This window comes from Nomascus leucogenys, chromosome 2 (assembly GCF_006542625.1).
Source record: "Nomascus leucogenys isolate Asia chromosome 2, Asia_NLE_v1, whole genome shotgun sequence".
In the NCBI taxonomy this organism is placed as follows: domain Eukaryota; kingdom Metazoa; phylum Chordata; class Mammalia; order Primates; family Hylobatidae; genus Nomascus; species Nomascus leucogenys.
The window spans coordinates 63,244,224-63,272,132 of record NC_044382.1 but is presented as its reverse complement, the minus strand read 5'-3'; the positions used below and the strand labels follow the sequence as shown (position 1 = coordinate 63,272,132).

The 27,909-nt window shown below is 45.1% G+C and overlaps 1 pseudogene; it reads right to left on the bottom strand.

Moving 5' to 3' along the window:
- LOC100591735 overlaps nucleotides 1–27,703 on the bottom strand; it is a 28,028-nt pseudogene extending 325 nt beyond the window's left edge.
- Between the last annotated feature and the right edge of the window lie 206 nt (nucleotides 27,704–27,909).

Sequence of the window (27,909 nt, the reverse complement as noted above, 5' to 3'; positions counted from 1 at the left end):
CGGGTGAGCGGACAGGGGACAGGGCGCCAGTGGCCCGGCAGCGCGCACAGCATGTGCCCAGGGAGATTGGAGGAAGAGTTGCCGGCCCGCAGAGGATGGCAGATGAGGGTCGCCTGGATGGGGGGACACAGTAAGCGGCTGTGCTTCCCTCCCTGTGCAGCTCCTGTCACCTACCGGAGCCACCCACTCTCTCTGTCTTTTTCTTTGCAACTTTTCATTGATTTTAAAACAATTACGGAAGTTACACTGTTAATGATACGCAATTTAGACTTTTTAGCCTAAACAACTTTTTATTATGGAAAATTCCAAATATATACAACAGTAGAAGGAATAGAATTAGGTTGAGCCTTCTGCACCTGCGGGTTTTCATATAACGAAGCCTCACGTATCCACGCTCAGCTTGGACAGTCACGACCCCAAGGCCACCTAGGTGGCCCAATCTCCACCGCTGGTTATTTTGAAACAAATGGCAGACAGCATAGCATCTCAACTGAGGTATTTCAGAATGTACTAAAAGATAAGGCATCTTTTAAAAACAAAACCACAGTACCACCAGCATACTACAAACATTTTAATAGTTATTCCTTAATGTCAAATCTCCAGATTATTTCTAAGGAACATTTAACCTCATAAGTAATAGGTGAATACGTGGGTGTTGTTTCGTTACTTGCTTTCTGCATTCCCATGTGGTTTTCGGTCACTATTCTCACCCAGAAAGCCAGGACTTGAAACTGTCTGGGGCGATCATTCGGGAGGTCGAAAGAGGCTCCTACCTTCAGTGCCGTTTGCGTCCATTTTATAAGTTGGGGTTCTATGTTTCCTTTTTTAAAAGGTTGAAGTTTCTGCAGACCTAAAAAGCAGTTTGAAAACTGGCAGTTCCCAGCCTCTAAAACCCAGGGGTAGCAGGAGGCAGAGGGTACCCCGGGGCCAGATCCTGGAGCCTCATTGTCCCTTCAAATCACTTTCCGTTTCTCTAAGGGAGAAATAAACCTTGAAAAGCCATGGGCTTTTCAGATGTATCTAGATGTATCTGATGCTTTTCAGATGTATCTAGACTCCCATCCAGCGTGCTTTCTGCAAACCTTACTGAACCATAGCCCAGAATGGCCATCCATGATGCCCACCCCCCTTGTCTCCAGAAGCACAGTGCCAGGTGGACCTGCACATGGTGTGGACGGCAGACAGACGGGGGCTCTCAACGCCTGGTATTTGCTGGATGACCATGAACTAACCATTCAATTTCTCGAAACTTTGGTTTCTCATCTGTAAAATGAATATATGCAAATCTATCCTACAAAGTGTGTTTTGTGGATTGAATGAGATGATGCATGCCCGCCCGGTGCCTTGCTCAACCTTAAAGTGCTGCACAAGTGTGAGGGGAGATGGATTGAAGAAGACAGACAAGCAGAGGGGAAAGTTCTTGGCAGAGTTTCACAATATGTTGAACTTTATTCCTGGATCAGATACAGAGCTGTCCGGGTGTCCACAGGGCCGGGTCAGCCTCCTCAGGTCCCAACACACATACCCTCTTCCCCTCTGAGGAAAATTCAGCAAAACTTATTTTGCTGTTGTTGTTCTTTATTCCTTTTTCTTTTTTGAGATGAAGTCTCACTCTGTTGCTCAGGCTGGAGTGCAGTGGCGCAATCTTGGCTCACTGCAACCTCCACCTCCTGGGTTCAAGCGATTCTCCTGCCTCAGCCTCCTGAGTAGATGGGATTACAGGCGCCCGCCACTACACCCAGCTAATTTTTGTATTTTTAGTAGAGATGGGGTTTCACTATGTTCACCAGGCTGGTGTCAAACTCCCAACCTCAGATGATCCACCCGCCTCGGCCTCCCGTGGGATTACAGGCGTGAGCCACCTTGCCCGGCCTCCTTTTTTTTTTTTTTTTTAATAGACATGAGGTCTCAAACTCCTGGCCTCAAGTGATCAGTCTGCCTCAACCTCCCAAAGTGTTGAGATTATGGGCGTGAGCCGCCACACCCAACCATAACTTCTTAGCATGACTTTTCCCATTTGTTATGCGTTCAATTGTGCCTCCCCACAAAAGATATGTTGAAGGCCTAACCCTCAGTGCCTCCTAACATGGCCTTATTTGGAAATAGGGCTGTTGCAGATATAACTGGTGAAGATGAGGTCATACTGGAGTAGGATGGGCCTTGAATCCAATAGGACCAGTGTCCTTATAAGAGAGGAGATGGGCACATGAAGACAGAGACATACGGGGATCAGACAGTCATGGACAGCGGAGGAAGAGAGTGCAGTGATGCATCTAGGAGCCAAAGGACACCTAGAATTGCCAGCAGCTGGTGGGAGCCAGGAGAGGCAAGGACGGATCCTCTCCTCCAGCCTTCAGAGGGAGGCTGGCCCTGACCACACCTTGATCTCAGACTCTGACCTCCAGAACTGCGAGAGAAGAAATCTCTGTTGTTTTAATGTACGCAGCTTGTGGCACTTTATGACAGCAGATACAGCAGTACTGTGACAACAGTAGGAAACGAATACACCACCCCAGCATCTCTGCTCTGTTTTCCATACAGAATTGAACTAAGGATCAGGCAAGCTAATGCAAGTCCAAACACTGTAAAAACTTTGGAGGCAATCTAAGGATGTGAGCCAGATTTGTTTGCCAGATCTTTTTTATTTATTTATTTATTTATTTATTTATTTATTTATTTATTTATTTTTTAGTGAGAGGGAGTCTCACTCTGTTGCCCAGGCTGGAATGCAGTGATATGATCTTGGCTCACAGCAACCTCCACCTCCCAGGTTTAAGTGATTCTCCTGCCTCAGCTTCCTGAGTAGCTGGGATTACATGCACGTGCCACCATGCCTAGCTAGTTTTTGTATTTTTAGTAGAGACGGGGTTTCACCATGTTGGCCAGGCTGGTCTTGAACTCCTGACCTCAGGTGATCCACCAGCCTTGGCCTCCCAAAATGCTAGGATTACAGGCATGAGCCACCATGCCCAGCCCATATATTCATATTTTTAATGGACTTATACATGAAAACAGTATCTCACTTTTAAAAATAAATGATATGGAATTATGTGGTAAAGGAAAATGAAATCTTATGATATCATGCTTTAAAATCTTTAATTTTTCACAGCTAATACATTTATATAGTTTTTAAAAATGTAAAACTTTGGAAAGATATAATGAAAAATAAGTCTCCCTCCGTCTCCTGCCTCCCAGCCACCCAATTGCCCTCCCCAAAGGCAACCAATGTTATCAGGTTCTTGTGTCTCCTTCCAAAGACAGTCTAAGTGGGTTTTTGCAAACATGGATATATACATATATATATGTACATACACACACACACATACACATACATAGACACACACACACGTGTACTTTTCCCTTCTCACAAATGGCAGTATACTATATGTAGTGTTCTCTAACTTGGGTTTTTTTTTTAAACAGTGCAATTTGGAAATCTTTCTACATCAGAATTTTAAAATCTGCCCTTTCCCTCTTTCTTTTTTTTTTTTTTTTTTTTTTGAGATGGAGTCTTGCTCTGCTGCCCAGGCTGGAGTGCAGTGGCGCGATCTCGGCTCACTGCAAGCTCCGCCTCCCAGGTTCACGCCATTCTCCTGCCTCAGCCTCTCCAAGTAGCTGGGACTACAGGCGCCCGCCACCACGCCCGGCTAATATTTTTTTTTGTATTTTTAGTAGAGACGGGGTTTCACCGTGGTCTCAATCTCCTGACCTCGTGATCTGCCCTCCTCGGCCTCCCAAAGTGCTGGGATTACAAGCGTGAGCCACTGTGCCCGGCCTCCCCTCTTTCTTTTTAACAGATGCATAGTATTTCACCATACGACTGCTCTGTAATTGATCTAACAGTTGTAGAACACTTAGGTTATTTCCTGTCTTTGGCTATTTCAACAGTGCTGTAATGAATATCCTTGGTCAAGCATCATTTTTCATACGTGGGAGTGAATCTTTAAGAAAACCAGGAGTGGATTTGCAAGGTCAAGGGGAATATGCAGTTTGAACTTGGATAAATATGGCAAATTATCCCCCCTTAAATGTTGTACTAATTTTTGCTCCCACCAGCTGGAGGGGGGAGGGGCCAAATTTCTATATTTGCAAATCTACCCTGGGAGAGTAACAATGGTGTGTTTTTTATGCCTCTTATTATGAATGAGTTTGAACATCTTTTCAAATATTTAAGAGTCATCTGTAGCTCATTTTCCATAAACTGTCAGTTCATATCCTTTGCCCACTTTTTTATTGGCTTTTGGTCTTTTTCCTGTTGAGTTGTAAAAGCACTTTTCATGTTAAGGGAATTTGCTTTTTATCTATTATATGGTTATACTGTCATTTAAAATGGTGGCATAGTTGCTTATAGAATGTCTGAACCATATCTGTCATTGTTAGATATTTATATTGGGTCTCATTTTCTTGTATTATACATGGGATGTTTACCCTGTTTTTTGTAAAAAAAAAAAAAAAAAAAAAAAAAAAACAAAGCAAGATATGACATTTTAATTCTTCCAATAGCTGTCACCATAATGGTGAAGGAAAGGAAATATGTTTGGGAAAATACTTCGATAGGATTTGGGGTGGCTGGAACCTGTGTGCAAAATGGCCAACAGGGACCAGGACATGTTGGGTGGGAACAGAGTGCTTTGCATGGTGTATGCGTGTGGGGCAGAGGTGCTGTATTTGCTCCTGAAAGAAAAGGGGGTGGAGGGAGGGGAGAAGAAAGGAAGGAGAGAAGGTAGAGGGAGGTTAGCCACATAGGGAGATGACTCCCAGAAACTTCTTAGGGGTAGGATGGCAAAAGGGCATTTTCGGTGAGTCCAGGAATGCCCTCTGCTCCGTGTGAGGCAGGTACCAGCACCACAGATACCGACTCTGGCTCCACACCTGCCATCATGAGTGCATTCAGCTTCTCCACTGAGCTTCCACACACCAGGCCCCGCTCTAGGCACTGGGCTACATCCGGGAACACAACCTACTCCCTGCCTTGTGGAGCTGATGAGGCAGTAGAAACAGACAAACAAGTAAACAAAGATGTACATGTCATACGAGGTCAGGTGGAAGTGACTGCAGTGAAGAAGGCAAGGTAGGCGAGGGTGGAGCATGCTGGATACAGAGGCAGACATGGTCTTCTTGTAGGGATGTTGGGACATTTGAGAGAGAACTTGAAGGGAGCGTGGCAGGGAACCACGGGCCACGGCGTCTGGAGGAAGAGGGAACCAGTCAGAGGGGATGGCAAGAAACAAAAAAGTGGGGAGAACAAGAAAGCGGAGAAGAGGAGAAAATGTTGCTTAAAGTCTGCTTTTGTGCTCCCAAATGCTCACTGTGAATGACATTTTTGCAATTTTTGCAATTTTGTTTTGTAATTTAATAATGGGCTGGGCTGGGCGCCGTGGCTCATGCCTGTAATTCCAGCACTTTGGGAGGCTGAGATGGGCAGATCACTTGAGGTCTGCAGTTTGAGACCAGCCTGGCCAACATGGAGAAGCCCCGTCTGTCCTAAAAATACAAAAATAGCCAGGTGTGGTGGCACGCGCCTGTAATCTCAGCTACTTTGGAGGCTGAGGCAGGAGAATTGCTTGAACCTGAGAGGGGGAGGTTGTAGTGAGTTGAGATCGTGCCATGCTCTCCAGCCTGAGTTAGAGGGAGACTCGGTCTCAAAAAAAACAACAAAGTGCTTGAATTAGAGCAGGAGCCCTCAGCTGGAGGAGCACCCACCCACCTCCTCCCCAGGAATCACAGAGTTCCCAGGGAGGCCATAGCCTCCTATAGGTCATGGCATTGCAGGTGGGTTGGTGTCCCAGCTGGCTGTTTCTGTCTCAAGAAAGGAAGGGCCGCTCCCACTGACATCCAGGCGTAAGCAATGCCCTGGTGAACATCCTCATAGCTAGAGCTTTGCTCACATTCTGGATTGCTTCCTTAGGCTCAGTCGTCAAAGTGGACTCCTAAAGGGATATATGAACTTTTATTTTTTAAATGTTTGAAATCATGTTGTCAAATTTCTCTCCTAAAAGATTGTGCCAATGTAGAGAGGCTGCCGACCCCTGGAAGCTTCCCAATAATCCCCTAGCACCTATCCCTTGTGGGTGGGATGGATCCTGTACCATCGCCAGACCCTCAAGAACTCCTTGTACTGCATGATCCCTTCTGTTCCTCCTGGTGAAATGGAAGGAGCATGCATGCCTTGGGAAGCTGGTGCTTTGAGGCATTCAGATCTTACCGTGGCATCATGTTTGAAGAGAGAAATAGCTTGCTGTTTTGTGTGTCTCTCAATAGTCTTATTCACTGAGTTCTTGAAGGTGTCCTGTGTGTTTCTGGGCTGCAGAATCCTTTTATTGAAATGGACAGATCAGTGTTTTCCCAGAGAAAGACCTATCCGTAGGAGTTCAAAAGAGGATTTTAGGAGGTGTGTGGAGAGGGCATCCGATTCCACTGAATCATAAGGTGACAAAGTTGTTCCCTTTTCAGTTCTTTTTCATTCTTCCAGACTAGTGAAAGAGAAAGCCTCAGTCAGGTGCTAACGCATCTGTAAACCTCTCACACTCTTGATATTTTCAGCAAGCGGAGGCCAGGCCTCCGGTCAGAGCCCCGGGTCTGCAGCAATACCCAGCTACAGTGTTTTTTGTTTCCTTGGCTTTCTTTCTTTCTTTTTTTTCTAGACAAGATCTCACTCTGTCACCCAGGCGGGAGTGCACTGTTTGCACAGCTCCGTGCATAGTTTCCTGCAGCCTCTATTTCCCAGGCTCAATCGATCCTCCTGCCTCAGCCTCCCAAGTAGATGGGACTACAGGTGCGCACCACCACACCTGGCTAATTGTTTTTTGTTTTTATTTTTGATAGAGAAGAGGTCTCATTATGTTGCCCAGGCTGATCTCAAACTCCTGAGCTGAAGCAATTTTCCTGCCTTAGCCTCCCAAAGTGCTGGGATTACAGGTGTGAGCCTCCATGCCCCACCCTTGAGTTTCTTTTAGATGTTACCTTCAGTTCGTGGCAAGTGGTACTTCAAAAAATAAAGTTAAAAGTGACATGGTTTCTAGAAAAACTTTAAGGAAATGGTGTTCTGGCTTTCAGATAAGGCAAAAAAAAATCTTCAAACATGAGTAAAGAGTTTTGGAAATTATACACTTACCCCTAGAGGGTGAGATTGTGGGGGAAATTTCATAATGTATATTTCCACAATGTTTAGAACTTTCCAAATGAGTACAGGTTATGTTTGTAAACAGGAAAAATAATAAAGACATAATAAAATGATAATTTAGTTTTAAAAGACGACCATTTGTTGAAGGCAGTATTATATTTTGGTTAGGAAATGGACTCTGGAATCAGCATAGATTTTATTGTTTTATTTTTATTTTTTTTTGAGACAGTGTCTCACTCTGTTGCCCACACTGGAGTGCAGTAGTGTGATCACAGCCCACTATAGCCTCAATTTCCTGGGCTCAGGGGATCCTTCTGCCTCAGCCTCCCAAGTAGCTGGGACTATAGGTGCACACCACTATGCCAGGCTAATTTTTTTGTGTTTTTTGTAAAGACAGATTTTCACCATGATGCCCTGGCTGGTCTTGAACTTCCAGGTTCAAGTGATCTGCCTGTCTCGGCCTCCCAAAGTGTTGGAATTACAGGTGTGAGCCACTGCGCCCGGCCAGCATAGATTTTAAATCCACCTTTTGTTGCTTGACTTCTTGGAGCCTGTTTCTTCATCTATGAAATGCAAGAAACGTGTCTGGAAATATTGCTTGAGATTTTAATGGGGAGGTGCAGGTGGAATACTGCAGCCTGATGCCCAGCCTGTGCCTGGAACTCAGTACACAACAGCCAATGAGCATTGGCTGCAGACTGGACATGTCCCCTCCTTGTGCTGTAGTATTAATGTCTCCAACCCTCATAGTGATCCTGTGAAGTAAATGTAAAATCACCACCCAGATGAGGAAAACAGTGGCACCCAGAGGTTAAGAAAACTGTCCAAGGTTGCACAGCACTAAAATGTTGAAATCAGGATTTAAACCCAGCCCTCCTGACCCCAGAGGCTCTTTTTTCAAAAATTATTTTATTTTATTTTATTTCGAGATGGGGGTCTTTCACAGTCACCCAGGCTGGAGTGCAGTCACATGATCATGGCTTACTGCAGCCTCAACCTCCCAGGCTCAAGTGATCCTCCCACCTCTGTCCCCCAACCCCCAGTTGCTTAGGACCACAGGCACACAACACCATGCCTGACTAATTTTTGTACTTTTTGTAGAGATGGGGTTTCTCTGTGTTGCCCAGGATGGTCTCAAACTACTGAGCTCAAGCGATCCTCCGGCTTCAGCCTCCCAAAGTACTGGGATTACAGGCGTGAGCCACTATGCCCAGCATTAGAGGCTCTTTTAACAGCTCCACAATTCCCTGTGAGATGGGCTGCATACAAAGCATTACCCCTGCTTGACATATACACAAACCATGGCCCAAAGGGAGCCAGGACTTGTCCGGATGTCACCCTCTAAGTCAGTTGGGGCAGTGAGACCCAAAACCAAGGCTCCAGCCCTCTAGCCCCTCCAACCTTTCTTCTGCCCTGGTTTTATGGGTTTGGCAATGTCTGCCAGGATGGGAGGGAGCAGTTCAGATGATCCAGTCTGGAGGCAAAATTCTTCTAAATTCAAAGGGTCCAGCCTGAAGTCACTGATGTCTTTTTTTTTTTCACTTTTAAAAAATGTATTCATTTTAAACCACACAAGTAAGACATGAATCAGTCTTCCTTGCAGAAAGTTAAACTTTTTATACATAAGGCTGAAATCTATTTTACTCACTGCTTCCAGCCCCATGCCCATCCCCTCTCCTGCAGTAACCCCTATTTGACATGTTTCCAGAACTTTATCTAAACCTTCACGTAATAAAAATAATTCTTATATAGGGCTTACTAACTTCCAAGCACTGCTTTAAGGGCTTTACATATTTAAGCCCCACAATAACTCTGTGAGGTAGGTGCTGCTCTTATCCCCATTTTACAGATGAGAACATTGAGGCCCAGAGAGGCTATGTAACTTGCCTGGCATCACCCAGCCTGCAATTGGTGGAAAGGTCAGTCCCAAATCTAGGCAGCCTTGCTCCGAAATTCATGCTCTTAGCCTCTAAGTTATAAAACATGCTATTATCGACCTGTGGGAAGAAACAGTATTGCTGTTTCTTGATGTGTATCTTGAGACAAGTGATATCATGTTGTGCATATCATTATACAATGTGTCTTGTTTATTCTATGATACATCTTGAAGATACAGCCATGTCAACAAAAAATAGGTCCCTTTCCTGTACATAATCCCACAGCGTGGTTACACCAAACTTTATTATGGCTGTCTAGGCTGTTTAAAGACCGCTGCTGGAATTTCTTTATCCAAGACTCTGTGTGTTTTAGCCCATTGGGGCTGCCTGAGACTGGCTGGATTCTAAACAATAGAAATTTATTTCTCACAGTTCTGGAGACTAAAGTCTGAGATCAGAGTGCCAGCATGGTCGGGTTCTGGCGAGAGCCCTTTTCCGGGTTGCCGATGGCAGACTTTTCATTGTATCCTCACATGGTGCAAAGCAGGCTAGAGCATTCTCTTGGGTCTCTTTTATAAGGGCATCAATCCCATTCACTACGACTCCTCCCTCCTGACCTAATTACCTCCCCCAGACCCTGGCTCCTAATACCCTCCTATTAGGGGTTAGAATTTCAACATGTGAATTTCGGGGAAGCACAAATATTCAGTCCATCACATTGTGTATTCTGGGCCTCATGGCTGCCCATTTTGCTTTCTGCTGAGAAGTTTAGTGGTAAGGTCAAAGGGTAGAAGTGCAGTAAGATTTAGAAGTCACTGCTGATTTGCCCTACAGGATGGGCAGACCACTTCCCAGCCTGCACCTCTGAGCCCTGGATCCAGGCCTTCTCTCCTTTATGTCTCGAGCTTACTCTGTCCCCTGCCTTACTTACCAAACCAAAGCAAGATTCCTCTGGGACATTCCTGCCAGGCCCCATGGCAAGGTTGGAGCTGAGGAGGGGACTTCCAAACCTCGATTTTATTTTCACTTTGGCTTGGGCGTGCCAAGCCCTGGCAGAGCCACAGAGTTGGGGCACGAGGTGCCAAGAAACAGCTCCGAGTCTGAGGAAGGTGCTCTGCCCTGGGAAGGAGATAGAGCTGAGTGTTGGTTATGGGGAGACATCCTCAAGGACTCCATCTAAATATGGTCAACTTGGTGGCCTTCCTGTCCCCAGGGCCTTTGGGGCTCTCAGAGGACAAGAATCACTCAGCTCTGGTTTGCTGGAGAAGCAGAGCGCCAGGTGGGAGGTAGTGAGCAGCCTGTCTCTCCCCACTGGGAGTGGAGAGCTGGGTGTCACAGCCTCCAACAGTTGTTCCCAGACATCGGCACAAGGGGAATCCCCCCGGGAGCTTCCAAAAGTGCCAGTGCCTGCGTTCCACCTCCTGGGATGGTGCTGTGATGGGTCTGGAGTGTAGACCATCGGGATTTTTTAAAGACCCTCCTCCCAGGTGATGCCATTGTGCAGACAAGCATGGGAACCACTGGCCTGGAAACCCCAGGGAGAGGCCTCTGGGGCCCGGGACATGCAAGCGGGAGCCTTTTCCTAGCAGCCTTGCTAGCCACCAACCCCTTCCTGTGGGTGCTAGACCCAAACTGCCAGGGCTGAGCGGGAGAAGCAAGGCCACCAGCTGGCCACCTGCTCTCTCAGCCAGGCTCAGGCTGGCCATAGGGCACCCCAGTCCTGGAGGAGGGTGCATCTGGAAACCTTGGGGGCTCTTGGTGGAAAGTTCAAGCCTTTAGCATAGGAAGGTGGCTGGGGTGGAGGAGGCAGTTTAAAGACTAGTGATGTGGGCTGGGACCCAGATTTCTGGGTTTCCAATGACCAGAAGAAGATGGCTTTGTTAGACTGGGGACAGGGACCACCCAGGCTCAGGCCTGAGGCTGGGAGTGCTGGCATGAATTTAAGTGCCAGCTCAGGAACACCCCCAGGGCCGCCAGGCAGGGAGACACCTCTTCAACTCCTGGCTCTTCAACTGTAGCTGGTGACCTAGGCAGGTCCCTTTCCCACTGTGAGCCTCAATTTCCTCATGTGTAAAGCATCATGACTGTGTGTTTTAAGTCCTTTAGGGCCCTACCTTTGTGAGGGACAACAGAGACGATGGTTTTCAAAGGCAACAGTCACCCCTGCATCATCACTGACTCACAGAAATGGATATGCCCTATAAGGACATCCCCCTTGCCTGCCCTGCCAGCATTTGTGGGCAGGGGAGGAAATGGCCGCTAACCTTTCCTGAAGGCATCTCCCAAGGGACCCCTGAAATGAGGGTGACACTTCCCAGAAAGAGACCAGTGGCCCGGCCCAGCCCTGCTCTTAGTTTTGTTTTCTCTGCTTTGAATGCCAGCAAGGCCTTTCCCTCCCAGGGCCTCAGTTCCCCCGTCTTTACAATGGACCCAGCATAGACCCCATCACTGGGGCTCTTTCTGCTCTGCCACCCTGTGCATCCCGGCCCGGGGGTTCTCCGAAGCCCTGACGTCATCAGCCATTCCCAGGGGGGAAGGCAGAGGCGCTGGGTTCTCTGTGTCCCCCTGGTAGGGCTTGGTGTAGGATTCAGGGAGGATTGGAGGGCCTCTGTGGCCTCAGGTCCTCCCCAGGGTCCCCAGGCCCTGACCTGTCCACCTGGACCTAAAGAACCAACAACAGCAGAACTTTCTGTTTCTCTGAGGTATTTCTGCCCAAATGTCTGTAGTCATGACTGGGGTGCCTGGCCATCACCCCAAAAACTGCATCCTTTCTGATCTGCACAGATGAGAAAACTGAGGCCCTGTTTCCCTTCCACCCCAAGACCTAATGGGACCTCCTCCTTAATCTAATCCTCAAGAGGCAGGAACAGGATGGAAAGCAAAGGAACGGCAGCCAGAAGTCTGTGGCTCCACTCTTGTCCTCTCCGCATCCCTCACTTCCTTCCTTACACCAGGCGTCAGGGGCTGGAGAGACGGAAGAAGCGATAGCAACGACAACCACACTAGTGGTAATCATAGCTTGTGTGGATTGAACCTTTTTTTTTATTTTTCATTAATTTTTGTGGGTACATAGTAGGTATATTTATGGGTTACATGAGATGTTTTGATACAGGCGTGCAGTGTGTAATCATATCAGTGTAAGTGGGGTTTCCATCACCTCCAGCATTTTTCCTTTGTGTTGCAAACAATTCAATTATACTTTTTGTTATTTTTAAATGTACAGTTAAATTATTACTGACTATAGTTACCCTCTTGTGCTATCAAATACTAGGTTTTATTCACTCTAACTATTTTTTTGTACCCACTAACCATCTCCACCTCCCCCACCCCGGCCTCCTACTACACTTCCCATCCTCTGGTAACCATCCTTCTACTCTCTATCTCCATGACTTAAATTGTTTTGATTTTTAGATCCCACAAATAAGTGAGAACAAGTGATGTGTGTCTTTCTGTACCTGGCTTATTTCACTTAACCTAATGGCTTCCAGTGCCATCCATGTCCTTGCAAATGATGGGATCTCATTCTTTTTTTTTTTTTTTTTTTTTTTTGAGACGGAGTCTTGCTCTTTCATCCAGGCTGGAGTGCAGTGGCGCGATCTCGGCTCACTGCAAGCTCTGCCTCCCGGGTTCACGCCATTCTCCTGCCTCAGCCTCTCTGAGTAGCTGGGACTACAGGCGCCCGCCACCACGCCCGGCTAATTTTTTGTATTTTTAGTAGAGACGGGGTTTCACCATGGTCTCAATCTCCTGACCTCGTGATCCACCCGCCTCGGCCTCCCAAAGTGCTGGGATTACAAGCGGGATCTCATTCTTTTTGATGGCTGAATAGTACTCCATTTTGCATTCGTGCCACATTTTCTTTTTCTTTTGCTCTTTTATTTATTTATTCATTTATTTCTTTTTTTGAGATGGACTCTTGCTCTGTCACCCAGGCTGCAGTGCAGTGGCACGATCTTGGCTCACTGCAACCTCCGCTTCCCAGGTTCAAGCAATTCTCCTGCCTCAGCCTCCCGAGTAGCTGGGATTACAGGCACGCCCCACCATGCCCTGTTAATTTTTGTACTTTTAGTAGAGGAGGGTTTTTTGCCATGTTAGCCAGGCTGGTCTCCAATGCCTGACCTCAGGTGATCCACCTGCCTTAGCCTCCCACAGTGTTGGAATTACAGGCGTGAGCTGCTGTGCCCAGCTGCCACATTTTCTTTGTTCATTCATCTGTTGATGGACACTTAGGTTAATTCCAAATCTTGGCTACTGTAAACAGTGCTGTCATAAACATAGGAGTGCAGATATCTCTTTGAAATACTGATTCCTTTCTTTTGGGTATATACCTAGCAGTGGGATTGCTGGATCATAATGGTAGCTCTATTTTCAGTTTAGTTTTGTTTGTTTGTTTGTTTGTTTTTGAGACAGAATCTCACTCTGTCTCAAGGCTGGAGTGCAGTGGCGTGATCTCAGTTCACTGCAACCTCCACCTCCTGGATTCAAACGATTCTCCTGCCTCAGCCTCCCAAGTAGCTGGGACTACAGGCATGGGGCGCCACTACGCCCAGCTAATTTTTGTATTTTTAGTAGAGACGGGGTTTCACCATGTTGGCCAGGATGGTCTCAATCTCTTGATCTCGTGATCTGCCCGCCTCGGCCTCCCAAAGTGCTGGGATTATAGGCGTGAGCCACTGTTCCCGGCCCTATTTTTAGTTTTTTGAGGTACCTCCGAACTGTCCCATAGTGGCTGTACTAATTTACATTCCCACCAGTGTATGTGGGCTCCCTTTTCTCCACATAGATCGAGGTTTTTTTGTTGTCGTTTGTTTGTTTGTTTGGAGATGAAGTCTCGCTCTCTCGCCCAGACTGGAGTGCAGTGGCGTGATCTCGGCTCACTGCCGCCTCCGTCTCTCGGGTTCAAACTATACTCCCACCTCAGCTTGGGGTTACAGGCGCCTGCCACCACGCCTGGCTAATTTTTTTTATTTTAAGTAGAGACGAGGTTTCATCATGTTGGCCAGGCTGGTCTCAAACTCCTGACCTCAGGTGATCTGCCTGCCTCAGCCTTCCAAAGTGCTGGGATTACAGGCGTGAGCCACCGTGCCCAGCCTGGATTGAGTTTGTATCATGTGCCAGGTTCCATGTCAGGGATTCCACATGCCCCATCCCACAACCATCTTGCCAGGTGGGCATTATGATGACCGCCCGTAGCAGACACTGTCAGAGCTCCCTCAACTCCATCTCTGCCCGGATGCCCCCATTCACTGTGGGTGACACCTGCATCCTTCTCCCGGGGTCGCCTTTGCCTGGTGGGCATTGCCTTGCTCAGAGATGCCTAGGCAGTCATGCCTCCCTCCCCCGCCCACTGGGCGTGCGGTGACGTGAAGTGTGACCACCCAGACCCCTTGTGCATGTGCAGGACGGACCTCTTCTATCATCACGCTCCAGTTCTCCCATGTGGCAGGCTGAAGCGAGGCTTCTGAAACCATATCTTTGCTTAGCTGCCTCTGCTACGCTATCTTTCTTCCACCAATCCCTCAATAAACAGCTTCCACAGGAACCCCCTTGGGCTCTGCTTCTAGGGACCTGACCTAGAAGATCCTCATTTTACAGATGAGGACACTGAGGTACGAAGAGGCTGCGTAACCTACCAGGGTCACACAGCTTTGGTGTGGAGTAGGGACTCAAATCCAGGGCCCTGGTATGGAGGCATTTGCCCTCACCAAGATTCAGGCACTGAGAGAAGCTGACGGGCCTAGAGAATGGCAAGACTTGAGATAGCAGAGGAAGGAGACAGGGTGAGGAATGGATCCCCGTGCTGAGGTCTGGTCTGGAAGGAGAAGTCTGCAAGGTAGGAAAACAAGGAAAGGGGATGTGAGGTAGGGAAGCAGGATGTGCAAGGCAGGGACTTGTGAAAGAGAATGCCGGGGGGTGGTGAGCAGCATCTCATTGGCAGGTCAGCAGGTGCAGGAGAGGCCCAGGTGGGCCGGGGACTGTATGGTGAAGGGGCATTTGTTTATTTATCCTTTGTTTTTGTTTTTTGTTGTTTAAATTGAGACCGGCTCTCACAGTGTTGCCCAGGCTCGTCTCGGCAACTAATGTCTGCCCACTCCTGGCCTCAAACGATCTTCCTGCCTCAGCCTCCAAAAGTGTTGGGATTACAGGCATTAGGCAATGTTTATTTGTCCTGAGCCTTCCCTGGACACCTGATATGCAGCTGCTTTGTGGTGGTCACAGTTCCATGGTGTGATTTATCCTGGAGGCTGTGGGATGCTGATAGCAGGTTCAGACAGGCATGAGGCCAGACCAGAGCTGAGTTTTAAAGATAACTCCAGCCAGAGGCATGCGTGCATGTGCACATGTGGGTACATGTATGTGTGTGCACGTGCATGTGTGTATGAGTGTGGACTAGAGATGGGATGGCTTTCTGAGCAAAGGGAACAGCCAAGACAAAGGCCTGGGGGCTGCAGGGAGAGAACAGGGTTTGATCTCCCCACTCCCTCCTCTAAGCTCTGTGTCAATAGCATTTTCAGGATAGCAGGAAGGATTCCCAAAGAGCACAGCAGCGAGGGCAGTTGGAGGGAGGCGTCTGCTGGGACACTGAAACCAGGGTGGGGTAAACTCCCCTCGCACCTCCTCAGACTCAGAGCCCCCATAAAGCTTCCAGGTGCACCCCAGCCCTTTTCCCTCTCTCTGTCTGAACTGGGGTGGCATGATCCCAGGACTGCGACTCCACGTGTCTGGATTCCCCTTACTGACTGTGTGACCCTGGCCATTTTCCCTCCACCTTTCTGTCAGCGCCTCATTTGATTACTCGGCCTCAGGGGTGCATTGGGGATTCTTAGAGGTAACACTTCGAACTGAAAGCCAGAGGTCCTGGTGCCAAAATGCAAATGTGAGGGCTTGAAAGTTCATCGGGTTTCATTTTCTCTGTTCCGTTTGCAGCAGCTCCTCTTTCTTGTTTTCTATAGAACAGTAAAAAACTTTATGCATTTGAATATCGTGAACCTCATAATTCATATGTAATATAAAAACTACTAGATATGCATGGAGAAATCAACTGAAGCACAGTGGCTGAGCATGTCTTTCTCATTCTTTGATGGCTACCTCAGATCAAATCAATATGAACTTGGGGTCAGGCACAGTGGCTCACACCTGTAATCCCAACACTTGGAGAGGCCAAGGCAGGAGGATCACTTGAGTGAAGGAATTTGAGACTAGCTTGGGCAACATAGCGGGACCTCGTCTTAATATTAAAAAAAAAAGGAAAGAAAAAAGTGAACTTGGGAGGTTTGAATGACAACTCATATAGCTGAAGTAATAGATACATTCAACTTTTAAAACTTAATTTTCATTAAATAACACATGCATATGGTATAACATTCTAGGCCAGGTGCAGTGGCTCACATCTGTAATCCCAGCACTTTGGGAGGCCAAGGTGGGCAGATTGCTTGAGGCCAGGAGTTGAAGTCTCACTTGGGCAAGATGGCAAAACCCCATCTCTGCAAAAAACACAAAAAATTAGCTAGGTATGGTGGTATGCACTTGTAGTCCCAGCTACTCAGGAAGCTGAGGTGGGGGAATCATATGAGCCCAGGAGGTGGAGACTGCGGTGAGCCATGACCACACCACTGTACTCCAGCCTGGGTGACAGAGCAATACCCTGTCTCAAAAAAAAAAAAAAATTACTTTCACTAGGGACAATTACCATTATGAATTTCTTCCAGAAATATTAATGTATTTGTATACACATTTTTTTTTTGAGAGAGGGTCTCACTCTGTCACCCAGGCTGGAGTGCAGGGATGAAATCTTATCTCACTGCAGCCTGGACACCCCCAGGCTCAAGCAATCCTCCCACCTCAACCTTCTGGGTAGCTTGGACAACATGTGTGCACCACCACTCCTGGCTAATTTTTATATTTTTTGTCAGGATGGGGTTTTGCCATGTTACCCAGGCTCGTCTCAAACTCCTGACCTCAAGTGATCTGCCCGCCTTTGCCCCTCAAAATGCTGGGATTACAGGCATGAGCCACTACATTTATTTTTTCTTTACACAAAGGAAGCATATTCTACACCCTATTTTGCCCCAGCTCTCTTTTAAAAAACAATGTATCTTGGATACCGTTCCATATCATTCCATATAGTTCATCTTCATCCTCATTCTTTCTTTTTTTTTCTTTTTTTTTTTTTTTTTTTTGAGACAGGGTCTCACTCTGTCACCCAGGCTGGGGTGCAGTGGCACTATCTCAGCTTACCTCAACCTCCCGGGCTCAAGTGATCCTCCCACCTCAGCCTCCTGAGTGGCTGGATGCTGCCTCTTTCTTTTTGATGGTTGCAAAGAATTCCATTGTATAGATGTGCCGTAATTTAATCATCAAATGTCCTCTTTGATCATTTAGGTTTTTCTAATCTTTTGCTATTACAAGCAAGGCCACGTTAAATATCCCTGGGCATATTATTTTGCACAATATGAAGATATCTGTAGGTTAAATACCTGTGTGTGGAATTGCTCAGTGTGATTATATGGCATTTACCACTTTGGTAGATAAAGGTTGTATCCTGTTACATGTCCACGGATGAATTTCTTCCAGAAATATTCATGTATTTGTATACACAGTTTTTGAGACAGGGTCTCAAAACTGTTGACACGTTATTATTATTATTATTATTTCACATTATTTAGGGAAGTTTCATTTTTTGTGTGAGCTATCACTGATAATTTCTTATTTACTCATCATCTTGTATGTCTCTTCCTTGCACATTGGGGAAATGTCTATTCTAGTTTTTAATGTAAATGTTCTTGTGGCTTTTTTAGAAAAAATCGAAATATGCACATTAAAAAGTTTGACTGCTTCAAAGGGTCCTAAAAAGGGTCCACAGTGGAAAAGGCTCTCCTTTCCCGGCAGCCCCAGACCCCTCCTCAGACACAAGCCTGTCGTCAGTTTCCTGTGTAGCTTCCCAGAGTTGGTCTCCATGTATGCAAATACACACACATTTAAAATATACATATTCCAGGTCCACGTGGAATGATGCAAAGCATCAAAGTGCCCGTTAATTCACAACCTTGTCAACTCAGTAATATCCTTGCGAATCTAATAGCTAGAAAATGGTATATCTTTTTAGTTCTAATGTATTATATTTATTCTATCTTCTGTGAGCTTGAACATCTTTTCATATATTTAAAAGTCATTGGGGCCAGGGGTGGTGGCTCACGCCTGTAACCCCAGCACTTTGGGAGGCCGAGGTGGGTGGATCACCTGAGGTCAGAAGTTCGAGACCAGCCTGGTCAACATGGTGAAACCCAGTCTCTATTAAAAATACAAAAAAAAAAAAAAAATTAGCCAGGCATGGTGGCTCATGCCTGTAATCCCAGCTACTTGGGAGGTTGAGGCAGAAGAATTGCTTGAACTGGGGAGGTGGAAATTGCAGTGAGCCAAGATCATACCACTGTACTCCAGCCTGGGCAACAGAGTGAGACTCTGTCTCAAAAAAAATTTTTTAAATATCATTGATATTTCCCTTTTTTGTAAACCTTTTATGTTCTTTGCCTAGTTTTCTATGAGGTCATTGGCTTTTTCAGTATTGGTTTTTAGTAACTCTCAATTTATTAAAACATTTATACATTTATAGCTTTGTTTATGATGTATACATTTATAACCTTGTCTGTGATGCAGATATTTTTCCAATTTGTCATCTGGCTTTTGACTTTATCTGTGGTATCCTTTGACAATACAAAAATTTTAATTTATATCTGATCAGTTTCATCCAGTTGTTTTTTTCTTTTTTCATGATTTCTGAGTTTTGCGTCATGCTTAGCAAGACTCTCTCTACTCTGAAATTATTTTCTGTAAAATACTTTTTTCAGCCAGGCATAGTGGCTCACACCTGTAATCCCAGAACTTTGGGAGGTAGAGGTGGAAGGATTATTTGAGTCCAGGAGTTCAAGGCCAGCCTGGGCAACAGCGCAAGACCCTGCCTCTATTTTTTAAAAGAGAATTTTTTTAAAATAAAAAAAAGAATACTTTTTTCCATGTTTTGTTTGAGCACTTAAACTTTCTTAACTTTTTTGTCATGAAACATAACACATAGAAAAATGTAATATAAGTGTACAACTTCATGAATTGTTATAAATTGAACATACAGCCTTCTGGTACTTTCACGGTTTAACTTCTTACATTTAAATTTTGGTTTCGTCTAGACTTTATTTTTATATAATTGTAAAATAGAAATCCATTTTTATTCTAAAAGAACACTTTTTAAATGTTCATGAAATGTTTTAAAATGTATTATATACCAAGCAAAAAAAAATCTCAACATATTCCTCAAAGCAGAAATTGCACAGGACTTATTCTTTGTACAGAGTAATACAACAAAAACTGATGAGAAAGCCTTAAAAACAACCCTCTATTAAATTACTCCATTCCAAATTATAATTTCAATCTACTTAGCACAAAAGTATTTGATATACGTTTATCGAAATTGGCCAAAAGTGTTTTATTATTTTTTAAAAGGAAAAGGTTAGCAACGGCTTAAGCAATAAAGTTTATAATTTTAATGAATAACAAACAGCCGGCCGGGCGCGGTGGCTCAAGCCTGTAATCCCAGCACTTTGGGAGGCCGAGGCGGGCGGATCACGAGGTCAGGAGATCGAGACCACCCTGGCTAACACGGTGAAACCCTGTCTCTACTAAAAATACAAAAAATTAGCTGGACCTGTTGGCGGGCGCCTGTAGTCCCAGCTACTCGGGAGGCTGAGGCAGGAGAATGGCGTGAACCCGGGAGGCGGAGCTTGCAGTGAGCCGAGATCGCGCCACTGCACTCCAGCCTGGGGGACAGAGCAAGACTCCGTCTCAAAAAAAAAAAAAAAAAAAAAATAACAAACAGCCTCACTAAATCAGGGGAAAGAAATAAGAAGATAAATGCAAAAATTACAGAACTAGAAAAGGGACCATTCCAGCAAAATTGATAAATGAAAACAAAAATTTGTTTTTCAAACGTAAGAGTTACCAACTGCTGGTGAATCTAAAAAGAAGAAAAAGACAAAGTAAACTAAATTAAATGTGAAGCCATGAGGAGATTTAAAATTATAAGAAAATAGGCTGGGCACGGTGGCTCACGCCTGTAATCCCAGCACTTTGGGAGGCCGAGGTGGGTGGATCATGAGGTCAGGAGTCTGAGACCAGCCTGGCCAACATGGTGAAATCCTGTCTCTACTAAAAATACAAAAATTAGCTGGCTGTGGTGGCATGAGCCTGTAGTCCCAGCTACTTGGGAGGCCGAAGCGGGAGAATCACTTGAACCCGGGAGGTGGAGGTTGCAGTGAGCCAAGACCTTGCCATTGCACTCCAGCCTGGGTGGCAGAGAGATTCCGTCTCAAAAAAAAAAAAAAAAGCTGGGCGCAGTGGCTCATGCCTCTAATCCCAGCACGTTGGGAAGCCGACGTGGGCGGATCACTAGGTTAGGAGATCGAGACCATCCTGGCTGACATGGTGAAACCCCGTCTCTACTAAAAATACAAAATATTAGCTGGGCATGGTGGTGTGCGCCTGTGGTCCCAGCTACTCAGGAGGCTGAGGCAAGAGAATGGCATGAACCTGGGAGGTGGAGGTTGCAGTGAGCTGAGATCACGCCACTGCACTTCAGTCTGGGCGACAGAGCGAGACTCCCTCTCAAAAAAAAAAAGAAAACAAGAAAATATTATATACAACTGTGAGCTATACTATGTTTGAACATCTTGACAAAATGAGCAACTTTCTCAAAACTATAAATTGCCAAATGTTCATTTAAAAAAAAAAAGCCAAAGATAACCAATCAACACAATGAGGATAAATTTAAAGTGATCGAGTTTGATTTTTTTTTTTTGAGACAGCGTCTCGCTCTGTCACCCAGGCTGGAGTGCAGTGGCGCGATCTTGGCTCACTGCAAGCTCCGCCTCCCGGGTTCACGCCATTCTTCTGCCTCAGCCTCCCGAGTAGATGGGACTACAGGCACCCGCCACTACGCCCGGCTAATTTTTTGTATTTTTAGTAGAGACAGGGTTTCACCATGTTGGCCAGGACGGTCTTGATCTCCTGACCTCGTGATCCGCCCGCCTCGGCCTCCCAAAGTGCTGGGATTACAGGCGTGAGCCACCGCGCCCAGCCTCAAGTTTGATTTTTTAAAAAAACTGTTCAAACATCTTGGTAGTGCTGGGCAGGAAGTTGGCTTTCATTTTGGGTGAGATGAGAAGGCTCTAAGGGGCATGGGACCTGATGCAGGCTCTGTCTTAACAGCTGACTCCTGCGTGGAGTAGGTTATTGGGGGATGGGTGGGCCAAGACCAGGGAGGAGGTTGGTGCAGGAAGCCCTGTGAGAAATGATGGTGTCCAGGCTAGGCCATAGCAGTAGAGGAAGCAAGATTCTTCTTGATTCTCCAAGAGGAATGCACTTGGAAAATGATGCCACCTTTGGGCTTGAGCTCAAGGAAGCATGAAGCTGCCCCTAACTGAAGTGGGGAAGGTGGTCTGGGGAGCAGTTTAGGAGGAGAGATCAGGAGCTCAGTTTCGGACTCGGAAATTTTGAAACGCACATGAGGCATCCAGGTGGAGTTGGGAGAATTAAATAATGCTGAAAGGTACTCACTTGGCAAGTAGCAAATATTCGTTATATTGTCTGTTCAACTTTGTCAACTGCTTTTCCAGTAGAAATGTAGTGCCCTTATCACACATGCATAAATGTTAAACTCAAAATAAAATGAAATATTTTCTCAGTAGATATGAATTACTTTTTAATTTTTTTTTTGACATGGGGTCTCACTCTGTTGCCCAGGCTGGAGTGGAGTGGCGAGATCATAGCTCACTGCAGCCTCAAACTCCTGGGCTAAAGCAATCCTCTGCCACAGCCTCCAGATTAGCTGGGACTACAGGCACACACCACCACTCCCAGCTCATCTTTCATTTTTTGTAGAGACTGAGTTGTGCAATGTAGCCCAAGCTGGTCTCCAACTCCTGGGCTCAAGCTATCCTCCCACCTTTGCCTCCCAAAGTGTTGGGATTACAGGCGTGAGCCACCACACCTGGCTGCTTTTTAATTGTAATATTCATCCTCCATCCATCATACTTAGTGCAGACATTTTTCCCTACCTATTGCCTTCCTATTTCTCTTTTATTTCACATTATTTAGGGAAGTTTCATTTTTTTGTGAGCTATCACTGATAATTTCTTATTTACTCATCATCTTGTATTTCTCTTCCTTACACATTGGGGAAATGTCTATTCTAGTTTTTAATGTAAATGTTCTTGTGGCTTTTTTTAGAAAAAAATCGAAATGTGCACATTAAAAAGTCTGAATGGTTCAAAGGGCCCTGAAAAGGGTCCACAGTGAAAAAGGCTCTCCTGTCCCGGCATCCCCAGACCCCTCCTCAGACACAACCCTGTCATCAGTTTCCTTGTAGCTTCCCAGAGTTGGTCTCTATGTATGCAAATACACACACATTTAAAATATACACATGCCACAGCTTTTTAAAATTTGAATTTATGGGCCGTGTGCAGTGGCTCATGCCTGTAACCCCAACACTTTGGGAGGCTGAGGCAGGTGGATCACCTGAGGTCAGGAGTTCGAGACCAACCTGACCAATATGGTGAAACCCCGTCTCTACTAAAAGTACAAAAATTAGCCGGGCATAGTGGTGGGTGCCTGTAATCCCAGCTTCTCAGGAGGCTGAGACAGGAGAATTGCTTGAACCCAGGAGGCAGAGGTTGCAGTGAGCTGAGATCGTGCCACTGCACTTAAGCCTGGGCAACAGAGGGAGACTCCGTCTCAAAAAAAAAAAATTGAATTTAGACTCAGGTGCAGAGGCTCACGCCTGTAATCCCAGCACTTAGGGAGGCTGATGAGGGGAGAATCACTTGAGTCCAGGAGTTCAAGACCAGCCTGGGCAACACAGGGAAACCATGTCTCTACAAAAAAAATAAAAATTAGCCTGGCATGGTGGAGTGTGCCTGTTGTCTCAGCTACTCAGGAGGGTGAGGCAGGGGAATCATTTTAACTCAGGAGTAGGAGGCTGCATGAGCTTTGATTGTACCACTGCACTCCAGCCTGGGTGACAGAGCAAGACCCTGTGTCAAAAAAAAAAAAGAAAAGAAAAGAAAATTAGACTACCATCATAGGTGGTACAAACACTTCCCAGTTTGTTGCTTTCGTTTTGTTTGTTGCCATTTTTACTATACAGAAAAAAAAGGCAATAAAGAATACATTATTATAATATGTTAATTTCTACTGCATTATTTTTAACAACTTCATTGAGGTTTAATTTACATACCTTAAAATCTATCCATTTTAAGTGTACAATTCAGTGATTTCTAGTAAATCTACTGAGTTATGTGACCATCACCACAATCTGGTTTTGGGACACTTTCATTACTGCCATAATATTCCTCATACCCATTTAGAATCATTCCTATTTCTGCCCCCAGGCCCAGGCAACCACTAATCTACTTGCTGTTTCAATAGATTTGCCTTTTCTGGACATTTTACATAAATAGAATCATAGAACATGTGATCTTTAGTGATCTTTTTTCACATGGCATAAACTTGGTTCTCTTTTATGTTGAATAATATTCCATTGTATAGATATATCAAAGTTTGTTTCTCCATTTATGAGCTTTTCGGTATTTGGGTTGATTTCACTTTTTGACTGTTATGGATAATGCTGGTATGAACATTCATGTACAAGTTTTTGTGTAGACGTATATTTTCATTTCTCTTGGAATAGACCTAGGCGTGGAATTGCTGGATTAGATGGTAATTCTATTGTTTTACATTCTAAGGCAGGGGTCCCCAACCCCTGGGCTACAGATCAGTGTCGGTTCATGGCTTGTTGGAACTGGGCGGCACAGCAGGCGGTGAGCTGCCAGCGGGCGAGTATTACTGCCTGAGCTCAGCCTCCTGTCGGATCAGCGGTGCCATTAGATTCTCATAGGAGCACAAACCCAGTTGTGAAATGCGCATGCGAGGCATCTAGGTTGCGAGTTTCTGATGAGAATCTAATGATAAATGTGATCCAGGTTGCAAATTTCTGATGAGAATCTAATGATAAATGTAATGAGCTTGAATCATCCCAAATCCATCCCCCACCCCCAAGCCCTGTCCGGGGAAAAAATGATCTCTCATGAAACCAGTCCCTGGGCCAAAAAGTTTGGGGACTGCTGTTCTAAGGAACTGCCAAAACTGCCAAACTGTTTTTCAGAGTGGCTGGACCATTTTACATTCCCACCGGCAATATATACGGTGTCCTGTTTCTTTACATTCTCATCAGCATGTGTCTTTTTCATTATAGCCATTCTACGTGGGTGTGAAATGCTATGTGGCTGTGTTTTTCATCTCCATGCAGAAATTTTTAATTTAATTACTTAGTTAAAAATAATTCTTCAAATTTAAAACACTCATATTGCCATATGTATATTTTTATGCTACGAAGTGATATAATTTTTGTTAATTTTCTTGCCTTGATTACTCTTTACCGGTATAGTATTTAAATCTTTACATAAGATCGCAATTATAGTGGATAGTAATTTATTCAACTCAAAATCTTCACAGGATTTAGAAAATTTAAGTCCTTTACCAAAGGGATTGACTTTTAACTTCATTAAAGGTTGCAAACAGTATCAAATCCTTGGTAAAACCACATTCGATCTTTGGCACTCCAGGATTTTGAGCTATAACTGTAGTGATCACTAATATGTCATTTCTAAGCTGACGGTCATAATGACTAAAACCTCTCATAAATAGATTTTAAAATACTTCCTTCAAAGCCAGTAAACATTCCAAGTTACTAAGCTGTTGAACAATTTCTTCTTTTGAAGATTTTTTCTGATAAGTTCCAAAGTGTTTCTGATAAAGGAAATAAAAGCTGTCCAGAGAAATCTGGGTCACTGAGGTGAGTACAGATTCCATTGGCTGCTTGTGCTTTCATCATTACAGTACAATTAACTTCAGAAGTTGAGAGATGCTGCAGAATTTTAAGTACCCAAAGTTTCTCAACAAGTTGATTTTCAAGCAAGGTCATTAACTGGACCATTGTTTTTGCCAATCCTCCAAATTCAGCCATTTGAATCTTGTATGATGAACTCGCTTGCTGGTAACCTGGAATATGCTTCGTTTGTGGTTGTGCCTGATAAAAGTCAACAATACGCTTACAGTTTTGTATCCTCAATTCAGAACTTGGTATTTTCATTAAGTCACCCAGAAGCGTAATTGAATTAGCAGTATGTCCAGCATAAGTTATTTCATCCGATACTTTCTCAAAAATGGCAAGCCACACTATTTTATGTTATCATATGCAGATTCTACAAAATGCAGCTGGTTTTCGATTTTTACTGCACACACATTCAGAATTTTAAATGTCTGTACTAAATCCCTTAAGGGAAGTTCATTCTGATAACACTGTACCAGTTTCTTGACAGATTTAAGTTGTTTTTCTTCTAAGCCATCTTTAGTAGTCTCTTCAAAAAGTTTGATGACACGATTAAGGTCCACAGGCTTCAAAACACCAGTTCCACATGGCGAGGGAGGCCTCGGGAAACACCATCATGATGGAAGGCAAAGGGGAAGTAAAGACCTTCTTCATGGTGGCAGGAGACAGCATATTGCTATGTATTTTAACAGCACTTATTTCCCCCCTTTTTTCTTTCAATATCGTGGATTAAACAGTGTATTTTAAATAAGTGTGAGGCTCGCTTGGACTCTATTCCATCCCTTTGGCCCAATTTTTTCCATTTTTAATCCAAGAGTCTTAAAGTTTGAATGATGGTCACCTTATTATATATTTTATTATGTTTGGAAGCTTTTTTGCTATTGCCTGAACCTCCCAATGAATAGCCTTTTGATAGAATTGCCTTTATTTGTTTCTTTATATCTAATTCTAACTTAAAATTAGACTTAAAATTAACTTCAACTGCTTTATTATGAAATATTTAAGGCATATAAATACTGCCTCTTTTCTCCAAATGACTGCTAATATAATTTTACCAACTTCTGTTAAAGTATCCTGTTGTACATAAAGTGGTGTTGTTTTTTATCTGCCTGTTAACTTAGAGTGGGTTTTATTTTCTTTCACTTTCTGTGGTCGAAGGCAAGTTTGTCTTAGTCAGCTCGGGCTGTTATAATGAAATACTGTAGACTGGGTGGCTTAAACAGAAACTTGTTTCTCACAGTTCTGAAAGCCGGGAAGTCCCTGATCAGGGAGCCAGCAGGCCTGGTGTCTGGAGAGGATGTGCTTCCTGGTTTACAGATGGCACCTTCTCATTGTGTCCTCACAGGGCAGAGAGCAAAGAGAAAGGGCAAGTACTCTCCAGCCTCTTCCTTTTTCCTTTTTTTTGTTTGAGATGGAGTCTTGCTCTGTCGCCCAGGCTGGAGTGCAGTGGCATGATCTCGGCTCACTGCAACCTCTGCCTCCTGGGTTCAAGTGATTCTCCTGCCTCAGTCTCCTGAGTAGCTGGGACTACAGGTGCCTGCCACCACGCCTGACTAATTTTTATATTTTTATTAGAGATGGGGTTTCATCATGTTGGCCAGACTGGTTTTAGACTCCTGACCTCAAGTGATCTGCCTACCTTGGCCTCCCAAAGTGCTGGGATTACAGGCGTGAGCCACCACACCCGGCCTCCAGCCTCTTCTTGTGAGGGCAGTAATCCCATCATAAGGGCTCCGCCCTCTTGACCTAATCACTTCGCAAAGGCCCCACTTCCAAATACCATCACACTGGGTATTTAGGCTTCACCAGGTGAATTGGTGGGGGAGATGGGACACAAACATTCAGTCCACGGCAAGTTTTTATCTCAATTTGCTAATGCCTCTCTTTATTTCTCCTGTTACGGTGTGATAATGTTGTTTTTTAAAATATCATTTAGCTGGCTGTGGTGACCCATGCCTGCAGTCCCAGCTACTCAGGAGGCTAAGGCAGAAGGATCACATGAACCTAGAAGTTTGAATCCAGACTGGGCAACATAGAAAGACCCTGTCTCTTAAAAAAAAAAAAAAAAAGGAAAGAGGCCGCGCACAGTGGCTCATGCCTGTAATCCCAGCACTTTGGGAGGCCAAGGCGGGAGGATCACCTGAAGTCGGGAGTTCAAGACCAGCCTGACCAACATGGAGAAACCCTGTCTCTACTAAAAATACAAAATTAGCCAGGTGTGGTGGCACATGCCTATAATCCCCCTACTTGGGAGGCTGAGGCAGGATAATTGCTTGAACCAGAAGGTGGAGGTTGCGGTGAGCCGAGATCATGCCATTGCACTCCAACCTGGGCAACAAGAACAAAACTCCATCTCAAAAAAAAAAAAAAAGAAAAAGAAAGAAAGAAAAGAAAATAAGCACTTAAAGAGGCTGAGGCAGGCAGATCACTTGAAGTCAGGAATTCAAGACCAGCCTGGCCAACATGGTGAAACCTAGTCTCTACTAAAAATACAAGTATTAGCCAGGCGTGGTGGCACACGCCTGTAATCCCAGCTACTTGGGAGGCTGAGGCACAAGACTTGCTTGAACCTAGGAGGTGGAGGTTGCAGTGAGCCGAGAACATGCCATTGCACTCCAGCCTGGGCAACAGAGCAAGACTCCATCTCAAGAAAAAAGAAAGAGAGAAAGAGAGAAATATAGACATATCTTATTAGTCCCCGAGGACGTCTTCAAAAGATCTCTCTTTTCCTTTCTTATTTCTAATTGCCATACTACATACCACCTCCATTGTGTCAGAACGTGCCCCATTTACGTGGATTTGTCTAAAGTCATGGAACTCCGGGTTACATTCCTTGTATTTCACAGAGACACAATCTGAGCACACGCTGATCTTCCGCCTCTCTTCATTTCCTCCACGCAGTCTGCAGCTACCTGTTCTCTTCTTTGTTCGTGGGAAGATCTCTGTTCTGTGGTGTGGGAGTTTGTGCCAGCTCA